This window comes from Lineus longissimus, chromosome 12 (assembly GCF_910592395.1).
Source record: "Lineus longissimus chromosome 12, tnLinLong1.2, whole genome shotgun sequence".
NCBI classification, from domain to species: domain Eukaryota; kingdom Metazoa; phylum Nemertea; class Pilidiophora; order Heteronemertea; family Lineidae; genus Lineus; species Lineus longissimus.
The window spans coordinates 944,962-964,892 of NC_088319.1; the positions used below are offsets into that span (position 1 = coordinate 944,962).

The following is a 19,931-nucleotide window of genomic DNA, read 5'->3' on the forward strand; positions in this document are numbered from 1 at the left end:
GAAAGCCTTGGTGGTTCAATGGTTAGAATGCTGGACTCTCGGTCCGGTGGTCCCGGGTTCGACTCCCCGTGAATCAATTTTTTCTTTTCATTTTCTTGTTTCTTTCATGTACATGTACATATAGTATTAGTTTTATAATCATGATTATTATCAATATCATCTTGAAAAAAAACCTTAACCAGAAATTAACAAACTCCAGTTTACAGTAACGAGTCTGTGATGGTGTAGACTCCTAATGAGGAATCAGAGTCTTGAATAATCAAAGCTGCTGTTTGTTGATAAGGGAGCTCTGATTTGCATCGCATCACCATTCGCGTCATGCTCTTCCTGTCGACATGTTTAAACCATGATTTATAACTCATAATGCTCGCAAGATTGCGATGGTAGTTAATGTCATAAATCACAGCAAAGAAAATGCGGGCCCATATTTTTCCATCCTAGCGAACCCGCCATCTCTTCATGCGGGGACTACTTGATTAGCAATTCAAGATGGCTGCACCACCGGAAGTGGGGGAGCGCACTGACCCTTGGGAGTCGAGGTCGGCCACTTTTTTAGGCGGTTTCGTTTTGCAGATTTCGCGAATAACCTTTCATCGCGAACATAAAACGACCTGTGGACCAACAAACCTCGACAATAAAACTCGTTCGCAGACTGCGTATTGCAATGTTAAAATGAGGCCAGCAGCGGATATGAAACGAGAGCAATAAACTACAGGATTTATTATACGCAACTACGGCTCTCAATCAACGGATTTGCAAAATTCCATCTTGGCTATCGATTCCTTAAATGTTAGATTCAGGCGATGCGTTCGTTGGAGATGAAATGTCAGAATGAAAAACCATTTCCATCTCAGCCGCGGGCGCTTATGGTTTTACATTCGCATATTGAACTTAGTCAACACGCCGATATCTACTAATCGAGGAATTGATCTGTAAGGAGTAAATCCGACTAAATTGTCTTGCTTTCCTCTTTAGAACGGTCTAAATACTGGTGCCAGTGTCGGCATACATATGTATCCCATCTTGACCCTCGATGTATTGGCATTCCTCCGCTTCCAGACACCGGCGGCGGTACGGAGGCAAAATACCGCTGGGAGTTCATCATGATGTATCCAGGCGTTCTAATTCACCCTCTTCAAACTTGGTTTGGGATCCATTACTGATACTTTCTTCATATAAACGAAGGTTAAACGAGGCCATCCTCGTCCAACAATTGCCATAAAACCAGTTCCAGCCATTAACAGAGCTGGCGAAGCAGCTGTTTTGTCTGATTGTGACCCCTTGGCACCCAACACAAATTCCCCGAGCAATCAGGTTGAATTAGGAGGCGCGCAATATCCATATATTACTTCATTGACTATAGTCAATATGCTTACATGTACAAGATGCTCGAGTTTGACTGATATACGAAATCTATGGGTCAAACCGGAAATTACGCCATGGGCATCGGATCTATTCGTGTCGTCATTACACTATAATCTAATTTAACATTTTTGAATGGCATCAAAAGACTTCACCCAGTTCGTTGAATGCATGAACATAGAAACGTGGCGTAAGCAGATAGCGGAGCTTTGAAAAACCTTCGAGTAATCAGACTTTAGTCTGGTGACTCCAAACCAGCCCCGCAGATTGAAGGAGCTTCTATAATGCGCTCATCTGAACTCGACCAGTGGATGAACCAAGGATTTCCTCGTCCAGGTGTCGCGCCAGCAACCTCTCGACCATGAGGCCATCGCTACCGTTGCCCCGTGAAATGCATTGCCAGACACTCCCTGGCAAGAAAATGCTCGCAGCAAAAGCGACAGAATTCCTGAAGTAAACAGATTTACCTTTAATGGAAATTCCAATACGGAAGCCTGCTAAAAGCCTAGAGTGAATCACGTCAATTAGACCTGTCTACTACTAGTGATGGTAACATAAACTGAATGTTAATTTAATTAGTTGAGCTAATTATAATCCAATCAGGAGATGACAGGGATATTACATCCTGCAACTGACGTACAGAGTCATCACTTTCGCTAAGAGTTTGTTCAAGTGCTTGTACATGCAAGCAATGGGGTGAGTAAAACCCTCTCTTCAGAAGACATAGTCACGAATCGAGGAAGAAATTCTGTATGTAAAATGTACAGAGGGAGTTGCGGCCCTGGCGGAATACCGTAACGACGAAAACTGACGTGACGTAACTGATATACACCACCTGAAAATTTGTTGTGCATATTGGCAAACATCTAGGGCAGCGGTGACCAAGGCAATAACATGGGTGGCGTTTTTTCTGCCTCGCACAAAATCCAATCTTCCAACAGGCCATACTTTGCTTGATGATAGTCAATATTTCTTCATCCGTCATTATTATTGGAGATATCGCCAGCGCATTCATCACAAAAGAAATACTGACAACTGCACCCACCAGATGAGAACTGCAGCGGCTTCGTAATTAGGAACGCGTCCGCTTTTTAGGAACACCTCATCAAGTCTGATCAGTATTTCTAGTGGGTGGCGGGTTTTTTTAACCTCCAAAAACATTCGTCTTTCATTAGCAGAGAATTGTGCATCATGGTGATTTCTTCATTCAAAATATATTCGTCATTGTAAACCAAAAGCACGCTAAACCTAATTATACATTAAGAAACCCTTCGAATTCGATTTTGACTAAAATAACTAAATTGAGCCCATGATGATAAGATACAATTTTCAGTGCAAGGTCAACGTTGGAAATTTAACACTTCGTACATGTTACGTTATTGAGCGATGTTAATATAACTCGTTCTTCTTTTAAAAGTAGATGGATTTCACCAAGTACAGCTCGGATAGAAAAGTTCTTTCAAAATCAACATTTATCCATTTGAGATGTACACCAGTATCACTCTAGTGTCCCAGTTGATAAATGGATTTAACAGCATGTGATCGCCCAAGGCCCGAACTAATCCTCACATGTCATATTGATCCGAGTAAAGATCGAACTGACCAACGGAACGTTCGAATGGTCGTTCATCTTGTTGATCGACTCGACCCGTCGATGGGAAATCTATCTTCGTTTTCAGTTTGGATATTTAAAACTTGTCCTTTATAACCTTATGAGTGCAGTGATGACATCGGTCAGGTGATATACATTTTAGGCTCCTTCCTGTCACACGTCAGATCACATACATGTACTCTCTATAACCCACACGCCTCAGCCCGTCACCACACAATAGGGACGGACACTTTTCCAGGCAGATTTTAGACTGCTGCACATCCAGCAATGTTATACGATGCACATAATGCCGCAATCAATCGGCTTTATCGTAACGGCTGTGAATACTGCCAGTCCGAATAAATTCATCGTCAGACGTGCAGTCTGCTTATAGAATCAATGAGAAAAGGTCAGGGGTGATTCTGTTCGAGCCACTCTCGAAAGGTTAAATGTCACTTCCGAAGTTATATACGGAAGTCCTTTAACAGCCGCGCGACATCAGATATACGTTTGCCGGAAATTGTTCCTCGTGAGTTCCTGTTTTGGTACTTAGTGGGTTTTCAAGAAAGAAGCAAAATCCTAGGTGAAGACTACGGATGTTTTGTGTGATGACAGCGCCAAATGAGCGGCCGGTGTTTGGCCATATACTTGAGACCACCAGTGGGGTGCTATGGTTTCGACACCAAAATATGAGAGTCAAACATCCACCGTCCTTGAATCCAGCTCTATAGGAATAACAAAGGGTAAGCCTGCCAGTCTCGCATAATACTAGCAATTAACGCCAACGGTTTATTGCGCTTACTTGGGGATGTGCATGGGATACTTCTAATAAAATTGACCGCGTGCATTGCATGTGACGACACTGTAAAGACTAGTGATATCCATGACATGCCGTGTTTGGTATACACTGAGCGATATTCACGAAATATGAACTATGTATTGTCCTTTTAAAGGAAATATCTATACCTTCTCATTGAACTGTCTCTTACTTGCCAAACTGACTCAACAGCCAAGTGTCTGTCGCGTCTAATCTAGCACTCCTCGCCGCCTCGTAAGCACTACTTTAAGTCTCTACCCCTCGTATGGTATTACTTGAATACCGAAAAGACTATAGCATTGAACGAAACAGGAGCGTGTAGCGGGGTGGCGTAAGCACTACTTTAGACCCCTACCCCCTCATATGGTATTACTTGAATACCGAAAAGACTAGCTTTGAGCTGAACAGAATCGTGGAGCAGGGTGGCGTAATGGTTAAGGGCAAGTATATCTAAACAGTCCGACTCTCTATCCAAGGGTAACGGGTTCGATTCCCGGCCCATCATCTGACTAAAAAGAGCTACAAAATTATACCACATGACGTTGGTGATACATGCTAAACGTGCACTGCCATGTCGATTCCCAAAGCGTGCAATGATAATTTAGTAATTTTAGGATGAACTAAACCCGGAGTAATTTCCAACTCCATCTGAAGTTAGTGGCCATTCTGTGTTTAATTACATTAAGGGTTGTACCGGCACCTGAGACACGCTATTGCTGTACTGGAAAGTTAAGCATGTTCACGGCTCCTCCTTTTCAATAACGTGTGAAATCTATATTACTGCCAACATTCCAAAAACCTCGGGCTGTTCCGAAACATGGCTTTTACAAGAGTTTACAACGGCGTTATAGATGATTTTGATGCACATTTTGTGTGTGAAGTCATGCTCATTAGCTGTATAAAAGGAGATCTCTCAAGGAACGACTTCGAGCCAAACGAATGAGAGGTACTTGACACGTTTTGATAGGATGGTAGTCTAACTAAGCTCATATTTCTGAGACTTGGACGAATGTCAAGAAAAGGAATAAGTGGGCAGGTTATTTCAAAAGCTGCCCATCTACCTTCTTCAAAAGAGAAATCACAAAATCCAAAGGTTTGTGAGCTTCTGAAAAAAGCTCAAAGGGTTTTTCGTTACTTTGAAAAACCCATTTAGGCTGCTTATTTGTTTGGGCTAAAAACCCCTAAAAGGTTTTTCAAAAAGCACAGGAACCTTTTTTTAAGTTTTTAGACCAAATTTGGGAAAATCCAAAATACACTTTTAGACATTTCATGTGCAAATGGGAATCGCGCCACAGATTGCACTATGCAACATCCAATTAGCCATATTCTCGTTGATTGCATTGACATTTGCCTGAATACCAACTGCATCACATTCCTTCAGGGAACCTACCATCATAAAGACGCATCGTGCTGGAGAGCGCTTCTTATGAATGTGCAAATTGATGACGTGTGCTTGTCAGCATCAATCAAGATCTATCGGCACGTGATTAGATGACAGTCGCGTCATGGTTACGGGCTAACAATTAACCCCTTGAGGTGCATTCGATCTTAAGGGAGGATGGGGTGGCAGGGGGTGCTCGGCAAATCGTTTCAGGTTTGCCAGCCAAATACGAAAAACTCAATCCAGATAACAATAAATTAAGGGCCAATCTCTCCGAACACAAGGAACTGTCCAGTACGTTACAGCCCCTACCGTTTCAGCAGCATGAAGGACGGAATCTAGATGTGATGTCGTCCTTTGGAAAAAAATCTTTCAAACCCGTACGGATCCATCCAAGTTTTCTTCCCAAACACACATATTTCCCCGGCAAATTCCATTACATTCCTAACATAATTTGTCCCCAATTTGGCTTACCTCTGTCATTCCTCCAACCCCAATACTTATGTAAAACACTTGGATTATTTCGACGACACCTTAGAAATCAACCATCCTTAAATGCTCTGAATTAGAATTCAAATCTTCTTACCCTTTGATAAACAACTTCTTCCCAAACAATCAGACTTCCCGGTCAGATTTCATCACGCCCCCCCCCCCCCTTTCGAATTATGTATTACGTGAAACACCATTTACACCAATACCTACAGGGAAAGTGCTCGCATTTCGACGCCATCTTAGAGAAGGCCATCATCTTCAAATCCTCTGAATCAGAATCCACTTTTTTTCACCAAAGGAGAAATCTTCTTCCCAAACAATCTGATTTCCCGGTCAAATCGAATTACCTCCCCTTAAATCTTGATGCATTACGCGAATCTCTAATCCAATTGCACCTTCACGAGTGCTGCTTAATCAAATCTAGCCCACGATCATCATTTATTCTTTGGAGATATTGCCGTTTTTACCAATGTTAATCAATGACCTCTGGGATCTAAAACCTCAAATCTGAGCTTTTGTGACAGTTTATGGGTTGTCGTGTTCTGAGAGATTGTCCCTCGGTGTCTCTTTTGCTGAAGTTGTTCTTTCATATCGAGGAAAGAAAGTGGCAAATATTTTTTGAAGGTTTGTCAAGCAGTTTCATCATGTCCGACTGGTGGATCCGCGCTGCTCATCGCGTAATAGCTGTGGGTATGTTGAAATAGGAGTCTGTCTCCGACTGATAAAAGAAGGATTCAGAAAGACATGCTTCACTTCTGATTAATTTGTGTCAATTTAGATGTAACCAACAGTACACTCCAGAGAAACTTTTTTTCTTAAGGAGACATAGCCAGGAACATTTTACAGACGATTATATGATTGGTTAGCTATGATTGTACGTATCCAGAAATGAAAAGTTTTGTAACACAGTGCGTACATTCGAGAATTGTAGTTCTATGTTAGTGTACCTAGGTACGGAAAAAAGATGAGGTTCGTGACATAACGGACGGTCATCACCTAGTCTTTGAAGACATAAGATGGGCAAATAATCGTGTTCAGGTTGGGAAATTGTCATGTGAGAAATGAGGAGATATCGAACAATCCAGCAACGCCAATAGTTTAGAAGGAAATGTAGAAACATTTGAAAAGGACTTTCATTTTATAAACTCGAGCTGAAGTCAACAAAAAATCACCAAAAAAATCAGTACCTTGCTTCAGCATCAGCAACTCGAGTTGAAAAACCATATAGCCCAGCTTGATAAATTAGCAACCCATATCACCCAACAGTAAAGATGGACTGGTTGCACAACAAATGCCGTCTTGACCAATAGCCGAATACCATTAGTTCCCACGGGTGGCGCTGATTAGTCAATACAGTAATGTAATGCATGAGTCTACACGTGAGAGACGACTTGACCAATCAAGAGTTTGAATTGCTTCATTGCTGATGAGCTCCAAAGGCAAAGTCCAAAGCGTAAAATGGCCGCTGAAGTGGACGCAACTCGTGAGAGTTCAAGATTGTCGAAAAGGACATTGTTCAAACAAGTTATAGGCCTACAAAAGGTATCATTTTATCATCTATCACAAAATACGTGTATCTACATGTACAGTGCATTACGGCACTTCCTTAAGGTTTTACACTATGAATAATGCACTGGCAACGTCATTGCCTCCTTGAGTACATGAGATACGTGTTGCACCGACACACTTATGCACTGATGCATGAATCAATATCAACATACATGCACATGTACATGTTATCGGAGGATGCAGTCCATTTTGCCGCAGACAATCAATTTCAGGCTTATTTACAACCTCCCGAGGTTGTGTTTTTAATCATGATGATGTATTGTATCTGGGATGAAGCTACCCATCGCTCTAACAGCCAATATAACGATATTTCGGAGCTACCCATTTGCCTAATAGCCAATAGCTAAATAGCGCTTACATGGCTTGTCACTTGCGTATACCACAGTGGCGCGGAAATTAACAATACAAAACGCGGACGCTGATGGCCATGCGTCGGCGAGTACGAATTTGGCTTCAGTCACAGCAAGCTTTTTGTAGGTGAAGCAATAACGTTCCTCTAACACAACTTCTCATATTATCACTAATCTTTTTTTGGAATAAAATCATTGCCAAGCTAACGTTACTTTCAGGTGATGCAGGTATGGCTGTGAACGTATGCGCCATGAGCGGACGCCTCATGATATGAATATGACATGACTGACACATCAATATAGCGCGGAAGATGTTAGCAATTTCCAGTTTCGTTCCATTTGTCAATTTCTTATTTCCACCCTACCTTTCTCCTACAAACGTCCTTCAATATGGTCCACCACACGAGGAGCTATCCACAGCACTGAATCAATAAATCCAGGGAACCAGAACACGAATTCAAAATAGACCTGCCTCCCTTGGTCCAAAATGTCCGTTCTGACCACGTGTTGGCATAAAAATGGCGAGCACAACCGCAGTGAAGCCGTTTTACGTACTGGGAAAGTTGAATTGTGTCATCCGCGGATTCCTGTAGAATCTTCAAGCAATGTTCCTGAGTCTGACTATTCCTCTTCGCTCAGTTGAATCCACTGACAGACCGAAGTCTCCGTACAGCACAGCTACGAATCGATCGATATGGCCTAGTATAATATTGCCAGCCGCATATACGAATCTTTCCAAGCAGCAACGTTAGCGCTGCGGCGAGGCGGTCGTCAATCTACTCGAAGCTTTATCACTCCGGAAAATTGTCGAAGGAATTTCTGTGGTAGAGTATTGAATTTGGCATATGGTGCTGGAGTTCACGGATTGTTTGGGTGACGTGCGAAAAGAATGAGACATGCAGTACAGTCTACATGTAAATCTTTGTTTATACACAACCATTTTTTGTGACAGATTAAAAACTGTAGACGTGAAACGCTTGACTTTATCAGAAAATGTTAATCAGGAGTAACACACTATCGTGTGAATAGGTTTTGATATCTCAATTGCTTGTTGCATGTGAGTCCCAACGCGCATAAGTAGGAATCGTCACAGCCTGATATTCGAGTAAGGGTTGGTCCAATCCGACTTAGGCGAGTTCAACCGAACCTCACCTTTAAGAAGAGTTAAGAATGCAATTGTGTCTCATTTGCGAACTAATGGGCGTCAACAACAACAACTCAATTTCATTCAGTTATCAGGTCTCCGCGAAATGAGATAAAACAATAACTCCGGCCAATTCCTTAAACCGTAAATATTACATAAATGTATTCATTTTATCTTCTCACAAGAGTCCTTGATATGCCAATCTCAAACACAATACCCCGGCCAAATATGTGAATATGCGGAAGAATGTGGGATAATTCATGAACCTCCCCTTGGCCCAAGAGACAAGCTTCCATACAAAGTGGTACGTAATCGATAAATAGCGTTTCATCTCAGACAGGCAATGTTGATATTGGCATGCGGAGACGTAGCGTGCCGGTACGGCCGCAGTTAACCCACTTTCAGACTGGCCATATCAGTATTGGGGTCTTCATGGCAGGAAAGCACTGGCCGATTGAGTTGACATTCGTTATGTCATGAGGGGAGAGAGAAGCTTCTACGTACATACCACATCAATGGTCAGTAAGGGGCAAAAGGATTGTAAAATGTCCATGAAGGGTTAAGGAAGAAGGAGAAAGACTCCGTAGAGGTCCCGAAAGGTTAGAAACTTCAGCATTTTTACTGATCACTTCACGAGTTCGCCCCCCGTACATCAATGCACTACACAGTGTACAGGGGGCGAACTTGTGATAAGTGGAAGTTTCCTTTGAGACATCTTCGGATTTCTTGCTTCCTCTTGTATTTCTTGCTTCCTCTTGTATTTCTTGCTTCCTCTTGTATTTCTTGCTTCCTCTTGTATTTCTTGCTTCCTCTTGGATTTATTGCTTCCTCTTGGATTTCTTGCTCCCTAACAGATTATTTTGGTATTTGGTACTCTCCATAGCATGCATTGAATGGTCATTCAGGTTTGGTCGGTGGGCACTTTTTTCATTTTCTCATATCTAAAACTCACTGCAGTGCGAGGCCATCTAAAAAGTTCATACCCTGACATGCTCAGGATATCTGGAAGCGTCATTCATATGTAACTCAGTGCATTCTAAAAATGAAAACTTACCTTTAAATGGCAACAACGACACCAGCAGACGATTATGAAAAGAGAAAAGAGAGAAAGTATGAGGAAGGTTGCAAGAGATACCATCACGGATATTGCTCTACATCCGTGGTACCATGCATCTTTATGCGTCCCGGGTTCTATTATGTCCCCCCCAAAAAAAGGGGTCTTGTGTCCTTGGCGAATGGCTTTTGGTCAGAAAGATCGCAGAAGAACGAAGAAGTCCTTCGCAATGGTGTCCGCCCCGTGAACAGAAGTTCAAAGATCGAGCCCCGTTGGTAGCTCTTCCCGATGCAGCCGATTGGTTAGCCGCCACTAAATTGTGGGAACAGATTGCCTTCCTGGCGCCTGACATTCGCGTTTCGCGTTGTGTCGCCACTCCTTTTATTTGGAGCGACACAAACATAAAGAACCTCACTTCATGTATAAGAGTGGAGCTTCAAGCCTGGTATATTGGATAACACTGCTGTCTACCACGCACGGGCCCGGGTTCAATCCCAGGGAGAACCCAGGATTGTATATCTTGATGAACCGGCGTGGCTTTCAAGGAACTAATTATTCCTGGCTCTTCCCTTGTATCTGGTGTCTATGCCAGGGTAGGTTAAAGACCCCACCAAGTGAGAAACATGAGAAGCTTGCGTGGACTCAACCTCTCGCCGAAGTCGGATTCACTAGGCCAATAAACCCAACTGGCGCATAACCGTAGTGTCAACCATAAACGCTCATCCCGCCTTGGAGGAGGAATACTCCCTGGAGAAAATCACCTCCAAGTGCAGAGCGAACGCTGAAGAAGAAGAGACTTCATGTACACACATCATGCGGAATCATTGATTACTGCTTATCACTTGGTGAATCTCATATACAGGACCATGCGAAGACAGCCAATAGGCAATTTCTGATTCCAATCAGTTTCAGAGACATGATCAAGAGGAGTACATGATTGTGCAGTTCATATCTGTCTGACACTGTCTGGCTCGTCCAAGATCAATCGATGATTTACGGGGGTAAAATCTCCTTTGTCATGTCTCCATGTCTGATCAGTTGATGATGAACACGCGTAATCTTTCCTATCATTCCCACTGATCGGCGCTACTATACTTTATGAGATACCTATCATACTCAATCGATGTGAAGCCATTGAATATGATTCGAATCATGTCAGATCGAAAGCAAAATCAATACAGATACAGTTCAGATCTGTTTCACAATATCTGATATTCTAATCAGTCCCGAGACATGATCTGTATGGATACAATTCATATTTGTTTGACAATGACAAGGTCAGCTAATGATGAAAATGATTATTCCTCTTGTCAAGTCATGAGAGTATCTGATCAGTGCTGCTATTCGCAACATGATACAATGTATATCAGATACTTATTCCAATCTGCCCCGAGGCATGGTCAATATTGATACGATTTATATCTGTTTGACAATGCCTGGCCAGTCGAAGGTCGCCGGATGATGAGCTCGAGTAATCTTCCCTGTCATGCCAACTGATCGGCACTATGATACTTTATGGGACACTGCATACACAATCTGTGTAGAGCCACCGGGAAAGAGACAAAATATGATTCGAGTCATTCCGGATCGGAGGCCAAATCAATATAGATACAGATCAAATCTGTTTGACAATATCTGGCTAGTCGAAGGTCAGCTGCTGATGAAAATGATTATTCTTCGAGCCATGTCCGTTTCTGATCAGTGCTGCTATAACCTATTCCAATCAGCCTCGAGGCACGATCAGTATGGATACACTTCACATCCGTTTGACAATGTCTGGGTGGTCGAAATCAGCTGATGATGAAAAGAAGATATTTTCTGTCATGTTTATATTTTGCACTGTACGTGATTTTAGACGGTCAGGGCTAACCGCTGTGTTGTTACGCCTCTGAAGCCTACTCCATTCTTCGTTTCGGGGATTTGCAAAAACTCCCTAAATTCCAGGTTGAACTGTGCATCTGAGCCTTAAAGGTATGACGCTACGTTACAAAACCACTCAAAAAATGATTTTCAGACTATTGCTGTTATCCCATTCTCGGTGGCCTAATATCTTCGTATAGCTATCCATGATACCTTGCCATGATACCAAGAATATATAAGGACTTGATGATACCTCTACTCAGTATGACTGTATCGTTACCACATATTCCTGAAGGTCGCGCTTGCTCTTTATGGCTCCTCCGGGAAGAAACTCATCCATAATTTACCCGGAGTCGACCAAAATGTAATAAATCTAGGCGATGGTCTCATGCGAGTCCTGGTGAGAGGTTCTATCACCTGTTGGCAGACTACTGGGAAATCATAGGAGGCACTTGGAGAATACGTTTCGAGAATATCGTGCAGTTGTAACAAATTAAGTGGAGATATCATCTATAATCATGGGCATACCGAGATTTTGTCATGTGGGCAAGTCATTTAACAGACAACCAGCATTCCTCGCGTTGCGTAAAGTGCAGTTTCATGTCATATTGACGCCAAGACTTTGATAACGCATAAAATTCTTCTTGATGCCGGTGAACCTAGCCACAGGCAATCTCGGTTTTTGAGTCTCTCTCAGAATGCAATGTACGAGCAAAGAAATCGAATAGAAAGATTCTGGTGAGAACCATGCATTCCATCAATTACCATCCCAATACCTCATCCCATTCCACCACGGCACTCCGGTCCTCGTCCTATCAATCCACGACACACATGCCGGAAAATAGCCAACAGACGCCGGAAAATGGCCATCAATCAAAAAGGGAGACTAATTAAAAAATCCAATTTAATTAGGCGAGTAATCCTAACAGCAATGGAAAATAGTGATATATATCGGAGCTAGATGTGCAGGATTGCAGCTTATTCTCTTTGATTTTCTATAAACCATAAATGGGTTCGGATAATTAGTTTATGGGACTTTTAAGAGCCTGTTTGCGTGTAGAACCAGTGTAGCAGCCTAAAATGTCCCCCCGGAAAAAGTCTCCGTCCGTTGTATGGAGATGGATTGAGGTTTGGTTCTTTAGAGACCAAAACCTCGGAGTTTCAAACCCACAGTAGAAAAATCTGTTGCCTGAACACTCTTGACTTGGACATGTCAAACTCTTGCACCTGTAACTATTTGGCTTGATGCTTATCGCAAGGCGCAGCGACGAGTGATTCTTGTTAAAGGCACCTGCAACAGGCCCCGTAACGAGAGACTTCTGTTCATGCCACAACTATTATCGCAGGTCGCAGCAGTAAAAAGATGTCGTTGGTCGCCTACATGAATAATGAAAAGTACAGTCCATGCATCGACACGAACTCAAATACCCTTATGTCATCACCATCCAGAACAATATACTGGCATCGATTCCGCAAAGAATGGTAGATATTTGCCGATGATTCCGAATGATCTAGAAACGCCCTCCTTCCCAAGCCCTGTATCTCTGCAGCATCACCACAGGATCATTTCCCTAATAGCATGCAGGATGAGAGACGAGGCGACGATTGCGCTGTCGATCTCGATCAGATTGCTCGAACATCTTGCACGCGTCCCGAGGCTAGTGAATCATCACTTCATGAGCAGCTACGTAGGTGCAGGAAGGATACAGCCCCCCGGGAACGAAGACTTGCACCAGATGTACACGTGTCTTTGACAGTTTCAATATCCGTCGTACAGGGTATGTCATTATAACCTTAGGCAAGACTCTGCACTGTTCTGCCTGCTCTTTTGAGATAAACACTCGTGTTCCATTAGAATACATTACGTCCATTACGTCGATTTGCCATTGCCAAGTCATGCCTGTCGACGACCCTGAAAGTTGTTTGGTGGCGATCGATGTTATCAAGATTTACCCTCATAATCCTTTGATAAGACAGTAGACCAGTGGGGACAATGAGATCTGAGCCAAGGTGCGAGCGGGATTTGCATAAAGACAATAGACCGCGTGGCTTGGCTTGAATTCTTCTAATGCGAGGTAGGGCATAAAAACGTAATGATCAAATCCCAGTATCATTAAACGTAATGTTTAAGAGATGACGGATAAGAAGAAATGAATACGTGAAGAAGTGTCTTCTCATTAGTCTTATTCCTCTGCGGCGAGTCGCTAATTGGAGTTGAATGAGTGGCGAAAACGTGCTTAGATGAATAGGAGGATAATGGTTAATAAATGAGTGGAGGCGATGAAATTCAAACTCAATGAATTCTTGTAAGTGAAAAAGGTGTAGAAAATGTAGCGTGCTTAACGTGCCAGTCTGGTTATGGACCCGAGGGCCACAATAAAACCATTACTGACCATCCCCACTGACTCAACTCTGGCCCTCCAAGTCTCTATGACTAACCCAGCATGTCTCCGCTCGATATCACCTCTCCTCAAAGATCAACCCCAGGATCAACCACGCCTATATCACCTAAAACACTGCGGGTAAACACGAGCGTCGTGTTCCCAAGAACCATAATTGCATCTTTGAAGTGCGGAATAGCTCCAGGCTGTTCTTATCTTTGACCTGTTTGATGAGAGATCTTTTCTCATGAGACATATTAGATGCCTTCCGTTTGTCCTTTTAAACCTATTACCTTCGGCATGCTTAGATTTTATCGGGGGATTGCAACTTTTGCACTGTGTATCAGGAGCCATTATATGTTTCTGACCGGTTCGTTTTCTGTGCCGACGGCTTGAGACGGTAACACGTGTAATGCGGCAAGTGGCATTGAGGCAATGGTAAAGGTAAAAACCTAAAGGCTTTGATATTCTACGCTGAAAAACCTCTACAGGATGGATATTTGTTTTGGCCGAATTGTTTTTTTTAAAAACAGAGTAGAAACTCAAATTAAAAAAATTCGGATGAGTTATATTGCCAGTGGTCGTCAGGCAGTTTAAATCAATGTCATCGCGGTTCATCCCTCCTCATTAACAACGCAGCAACTAACGAGGCAGAATCCAGGCGACAGTGTTACGCAAGGGGAATATGATCACCAACCTGGGAAATGAACCAAGTGAAGAATGCGAATCATCGTCCAAAATGGCGGAACTTCATTCACTCTGAGATCAACGGGAAGCACTCGACTCGAGTGACTTTCAGTTTTAGGGCCGCCATTGGTAATGACTTGTTATCAAAGGGTGTCTTTCCGAGAAAATATATATTTTCCGCATACGAGGAAAGATACGAGTAATTTCTAAGGGTTGGCCATAGGCATCACCAATTTGGCTAGAACTTGAAATCCTAAAGCAATAGCATTCCGCGATAATGAGGTCACTGCAGCTGCTGCCCTCTATTTCCCCAATCGCTGAATTACAGGCAATGTCGGACAAACATGCAGTTTCGTAATGGATTCGGGCTTTCTAACTAGGGCAGTTAGATTCAATCTGGCACATGTCCGAGTGTTGGAAATACCACATAACTGTTCTGAATATTTCTGACTCTATGGTATCATTCATGCTAAAAACAATGCAGGGTCAAAGATAATTGACTTTGAAATAAGCTCAAATGCGTAAAAATACGTGTCGCTGTCCGACTGTCACGTGACTAAAACGTCATCAATATCTTAATATTCAAATGACCTTGTGAGCTATAAATAGTAACGTCGCGGAATGCTATTAGGACTGTTTGAAAACGAAGTGAGCGCCAATTTCAAGATTGGGAGTCTGGTTTTCTTTCCAGCGAACAGCCTCCAAGGTTATAAATGGGCATTCACCTCGTTTTGCAGGAGTTCTCATTGCTTTAAGATTTCAAGTTTTAGCCAAAAAGGTTGTGCCTATGGTCAACCCTGTTGCTGAAGTTGGTATACAAGAGTATCATCAGTGAGAGTAATTGATAATTCCATCAATTATGCACAGAAGCAAAAGCCTGGTCCGCCATTTTCCAAGAAGATTTCATACTCTAGGATTAATTATACGACACTCTCATCAATGCAACATGAATGGGATTAGCGAAATTGACAAACTGACCAGAGATTATCCCCAAAATGATCGATAGGATTTTATGACAATGCCGATTCCTCTGATCAGGGATTTTACGACATTGCCGCAAACGTCCATGACATTGCAATGACCAAACGACACAACAATGGCTGCGATTTCATCAGCTGGACTGGATAACATCAGTCCAATCTATCGTCTATGGTCTTGATGACCATTGACAATATCTCCCCTCGGGACGACTAAGTGTAGACGAGGTAGTTTGTAATTCCTTCATCAATTCTAGTGGTGTCGTGAAATCCCCAACCGATTTCTGGCACATACGACCATAATCCCTGAGCGATTAGCGTTTAATCAATGTCTGCAAGAGGTTAAGGCAAGGACCAGGGCCGAATTTAACGTTCTTGTCATGGTGGGGTGGGCAAGATGCTCTCTGGGGACGTGGTAGAACACCGTCCCAAACTGCATGAAAAACACGTTTTTCGGTTGCGTTGGGGTGGGGCTGATTATGGCTCTGACTCTGAGTCTTTGGCTTGCCAGCTGTCGCAACTATTATTATCATAACTACAATCCTCTCTTCTTGGCAGCAGCTGATGACCTTTAAAATCGCCAGGAAAGGTTTATATTTTACCCACAGCTTCAGTAGAAAGCATCAGATCTGTAACTTCGGCTTGACAAACATCAAATGATATTGTTTTTTAATAGCATTCCACGAAGATGACGTCACTGCAGCTGCTGCCCTCTATTTCCCCATCGCTGAATTACAGGCAATGTCGGACAAACATGCGGTTTCGTAATGGATTCAGGCTTTCTGACTAGGCCAGTTAGATTCAATCTGGCACATGTCCGAGTGTTGGAAATACTACATAATTGTTCTGAATATTTCTCTCTCTGACTCTATGGTATCATTCATGCTAAAACAATGCAGGGTCAAAGATAATTTACTTTGAAATAAGCTCAAATGCGTAGAAATAAGTGTCGATGTCCGACTGTCACGTGACTAAAACGTCATCAATATCTTATGCAAATGACCTTGTGAGCTATAAATAGTAACTTCGCGGAATGCTATTGCGTGAATGGTACCTGATGAGATTTCGAGACCACGGTATTACTATTGCTCCTTGTGGGCTTAAACTCCTGTCAGACCACATCAATGTCATCCCATCTTATTGCCTCATGACAATCAGGACAAACCGCAAACACTCGCTTGAATGAACAGACACTGCTTTGAAGTTTGTCGTTAACATATCTTTTACGGCGATTGCGTCAAGCGATGACAGCAACTAGGCAAACACACCCCACAACCAACCATTCATCCCATTATGGACCACTAAATCATTACACCCGTTTATCATATGGCATTATTCGATTTGATGCCGAGAGGATATTCATCGACACGGTGAATTTGAGAATAATATCCTGACGCTTTTAAACATAAGTACAAGCAACCTGTCTTGGGAATTAATTCTTTTGTGTATAAATGTGTACGTTGTGTTGTGTTATAAAAGCAACAATAATTAGATAGGAAATGTGTATTGTGGATGTTTATTGTGCCTTTGAGGCCTCCACAAAAATATTTGTTGCTTTTGACTTTTGTTTATGGAACTCTTTTGAGCAGCTTTCAATTGACCCAAACATTATATTTTGGTGTCTTATCAAGCTGTTGGTGTGAAGTTGCCTACTTTCAACTTCTTTTCGTTAAAATCAAACGGATTCGTGGGTTAATGTGGGCCCAATTTTTTTTCAGGTAACAATTACTTTCTTATTAGTGAGGCTATAGAGATGAAATTTTACGATGCTGTGTAACTCATGTTTCTGAAAATATTTAACATTTTTTGAAAATGAAAAATATGGAACGCTTCACGAATTTGCGTGTCAACCTTCCGCAGGGGCATGCTAATCTTCTCTGTATCGTTCCAATTTTAGTATGCGTACTTCCGAAGGAGTACACTATTCATACCTCCCCATCTCCTATATATACCACTAAAATATCAAACCTTTACTCCCGTGGTTTTATGTCTGTACGTTGGCAAAACGCACATTGAACAGGTCAACTGTCGCCACCTATTATCTGTAGTTCAGGATTATTGTGATGCGTTGTGCAGTGTAATTTATGCATGACCCCAATCGCATAAAATTCAATATTCACAGTTCTGTGGTATTGAAATCCGACCAAGTGTGTTGTCTATCTTCAGTGCTTTGTACAGGAATATTCGCACAGTATTCTTGACAATTGCACCAGATTTTCATAAATGTAGCAGACTTCCATAGAATAATTTGTCGTTTTTAGTTAATAATTAGAAATATTGACATTTGCATGTAAACGACAATTAAACGCCCAGGCCAGAACGTAATGTGAACGTATTATAAAGCAACGCAGCCTATACGTTTTGCCTGCACTTGTGGTGCCAACTCGTTTAACGAGGTTAAACCAAATAGTCTATTCAATGAATAAAGCAGGCTCTTCTCTATTTTGGGCCTAATTAAAAAGGAATGAAATAAAGACATTCAAACACAAATTCACAATACATGTTTAGTCAATTTCATTTGGGCCGGATTAAAAGCGACAATATTGCACAATACACAAAAATCAAAATGCGCAACACATTTATTTTGCCAGATACACCTGTACCACCTAGGGTCGGGTTAACAAACTAACTTAGACACAATGCCTCTCGAGCCATGGACCAATACTTCGTCCCCAAAAGGGACGAAGTGCGAGGTGCCTATGGCGAAAATGATTGGTTGACGAAACAATGGCCTTATTGGTTGGCTAGCCTTGTGACGTCATTAAATGCATTTGGGCTGGAATTCCATAGGCTCAATGTACTGCGAAGCGGGTCGAGGCCATATGATGGGCTACTCGAGCCATTGTCTTGCGTCCTTTACCATGAAGATATATTGTAAAGATGCTTTGTTTTCCCGACGCTAGGTGGTAACGGCGTATCTGGCAAAGGGGGCCCCACTGGTATCCACCACGACGACAGTACCTTGCTCGTTTTAGTGGTATATGTAGGTATCACACCACTCAGAGACAATGATACGCCAGGAAAACATAGTTGAAAGACAACATGAATGATAAGTTGCTCCAAATAAACCTCCAACAGGTGTTTCAACATCACCCATGTTTCACAAACATATCGCAGGCAGGTAGTAGAGTGGATTGTGTGGGGTTTTTTCCTCACCTGTACTACAGCTGTGTATTTTGTTATCATTGTCGGATTTGGCTAGTATATTTAGATGGTTAAATTTACAGTTTTAGAACTTTCGCCAGTTTCGTTGAATCGAAGTTGTGAATTAGACGACGGACTCACGGTATCCGATCAAAGACCAAATGGGGAGATTTCGCAAACCCCGGCCCCCGAAACGCCAACGTGAATGCCGATCCCATTGTTCGAGGTAAACAACGTGCGATTGGCGTTCCCGTTGGCGTTTCGGGGCTCAGAAAACGCCCTCTTGTCTTTGATTGCAGACCGTGGCACTGTAATTCGCTCTCATAGTTGTTGTCAGAATTGTGGTGAACCTCTCGTAATAAGTGATGCGCAACCAGCTCTCCCGCCAGTTCAGAATAAATCTCGTTAATGGGATTCACCGTGTGAGCGAGTCCAAGTAAACACTGCTTCTTCGTGTAGCTTCAGTCCCCGGGCTCGCTTATTGACAAAGTACTTAATGTCGGAGTTAATCAACAATATTTACTGCAACATGGAGCATAATGAATGTCCCAGTGGATGTGTTGGGTAGTGTAGGTGCCAATGCATATACATGTACATAATTTTGAAAAGTGACGAAATGTTTGAACAGCAATCAATTCTTTCACAGCATCATGTTTTTTTACGCAAAAGGTATACCGGAGAGAACTTCCTACTGGTTCTAGATCAGGCAACTGAATGGACACACTATGTGCATTTCCATTATGAATGCATTATGGAAATCGCTGCATGTCCCTGGCAGCATACGAGTCATCCAGCTAGCCTACTAAAATGCATAGAATGATGCACTACGAGAACCTCTACCTAGGACCAATGCCGTGGTCAGGCAAGCTCTACACTACCATTGGCCCTGGGAGTGAGGACAGGATGACTGTAGAACGGTCTCTTGAAGAACCCTGACCAGATTACGTTGCTGTACCGACACCATAATAGGGAGTTTTCGCCAAGCCCCTGAAACGTCAACGCGAACACCTATCCTATTGTTTGACATGGTTATCAGAAGATCGAATATTTGGATAGGCGTTCACGCTGGCGTTTTGGGGGATTTGCGAAAACTCCCTAATACGCCCAGAAGCTACCCGAGAA

At 42.6% G+C, this 19,931-nt stretch overlaps 1 protein-coding gene and 1 non-coding gene across 7 annotated transcripts in view; both read right to left on the reverse strand.

Annotated features, from left to right (window-relative positions):
- LOC135496636 (transmembrane protein 47-like) overlaps positions 1-19,931 on the reverse strand; it is a 60,369-nt gene that overhangs the window by 37,670 nt on the left and 2,768 nt on the right. For 3 of the 6 annotated variants that reach the window (XM_064786061.1, XM_064786057.1, XM_064786058.1), the window contains exon 1: positions 7,928-8,216. The exons of 2 other annotated variants lie outside the window; for them this stretch is intronic. The gene's annotated coding sequence lies outside the window, so the exon portion shown is untranslated. Of the gene's footprint in view, positions 1-7,927; positions 8,217-19,931 lie in introns of those variants that run through there. One more of the 6 variants, XM_064786060.1, reaches the window with a different exon arrangement.
- Positions 17,481-17,585, reverse strand: LOC135497491 (U6 spliceosomal RNA). Its single transcript, XR_010448895.1, has one exon. It is a non-coding gene; the product is annotated as a U6 spliceosomal RNA (small nuclear RNA).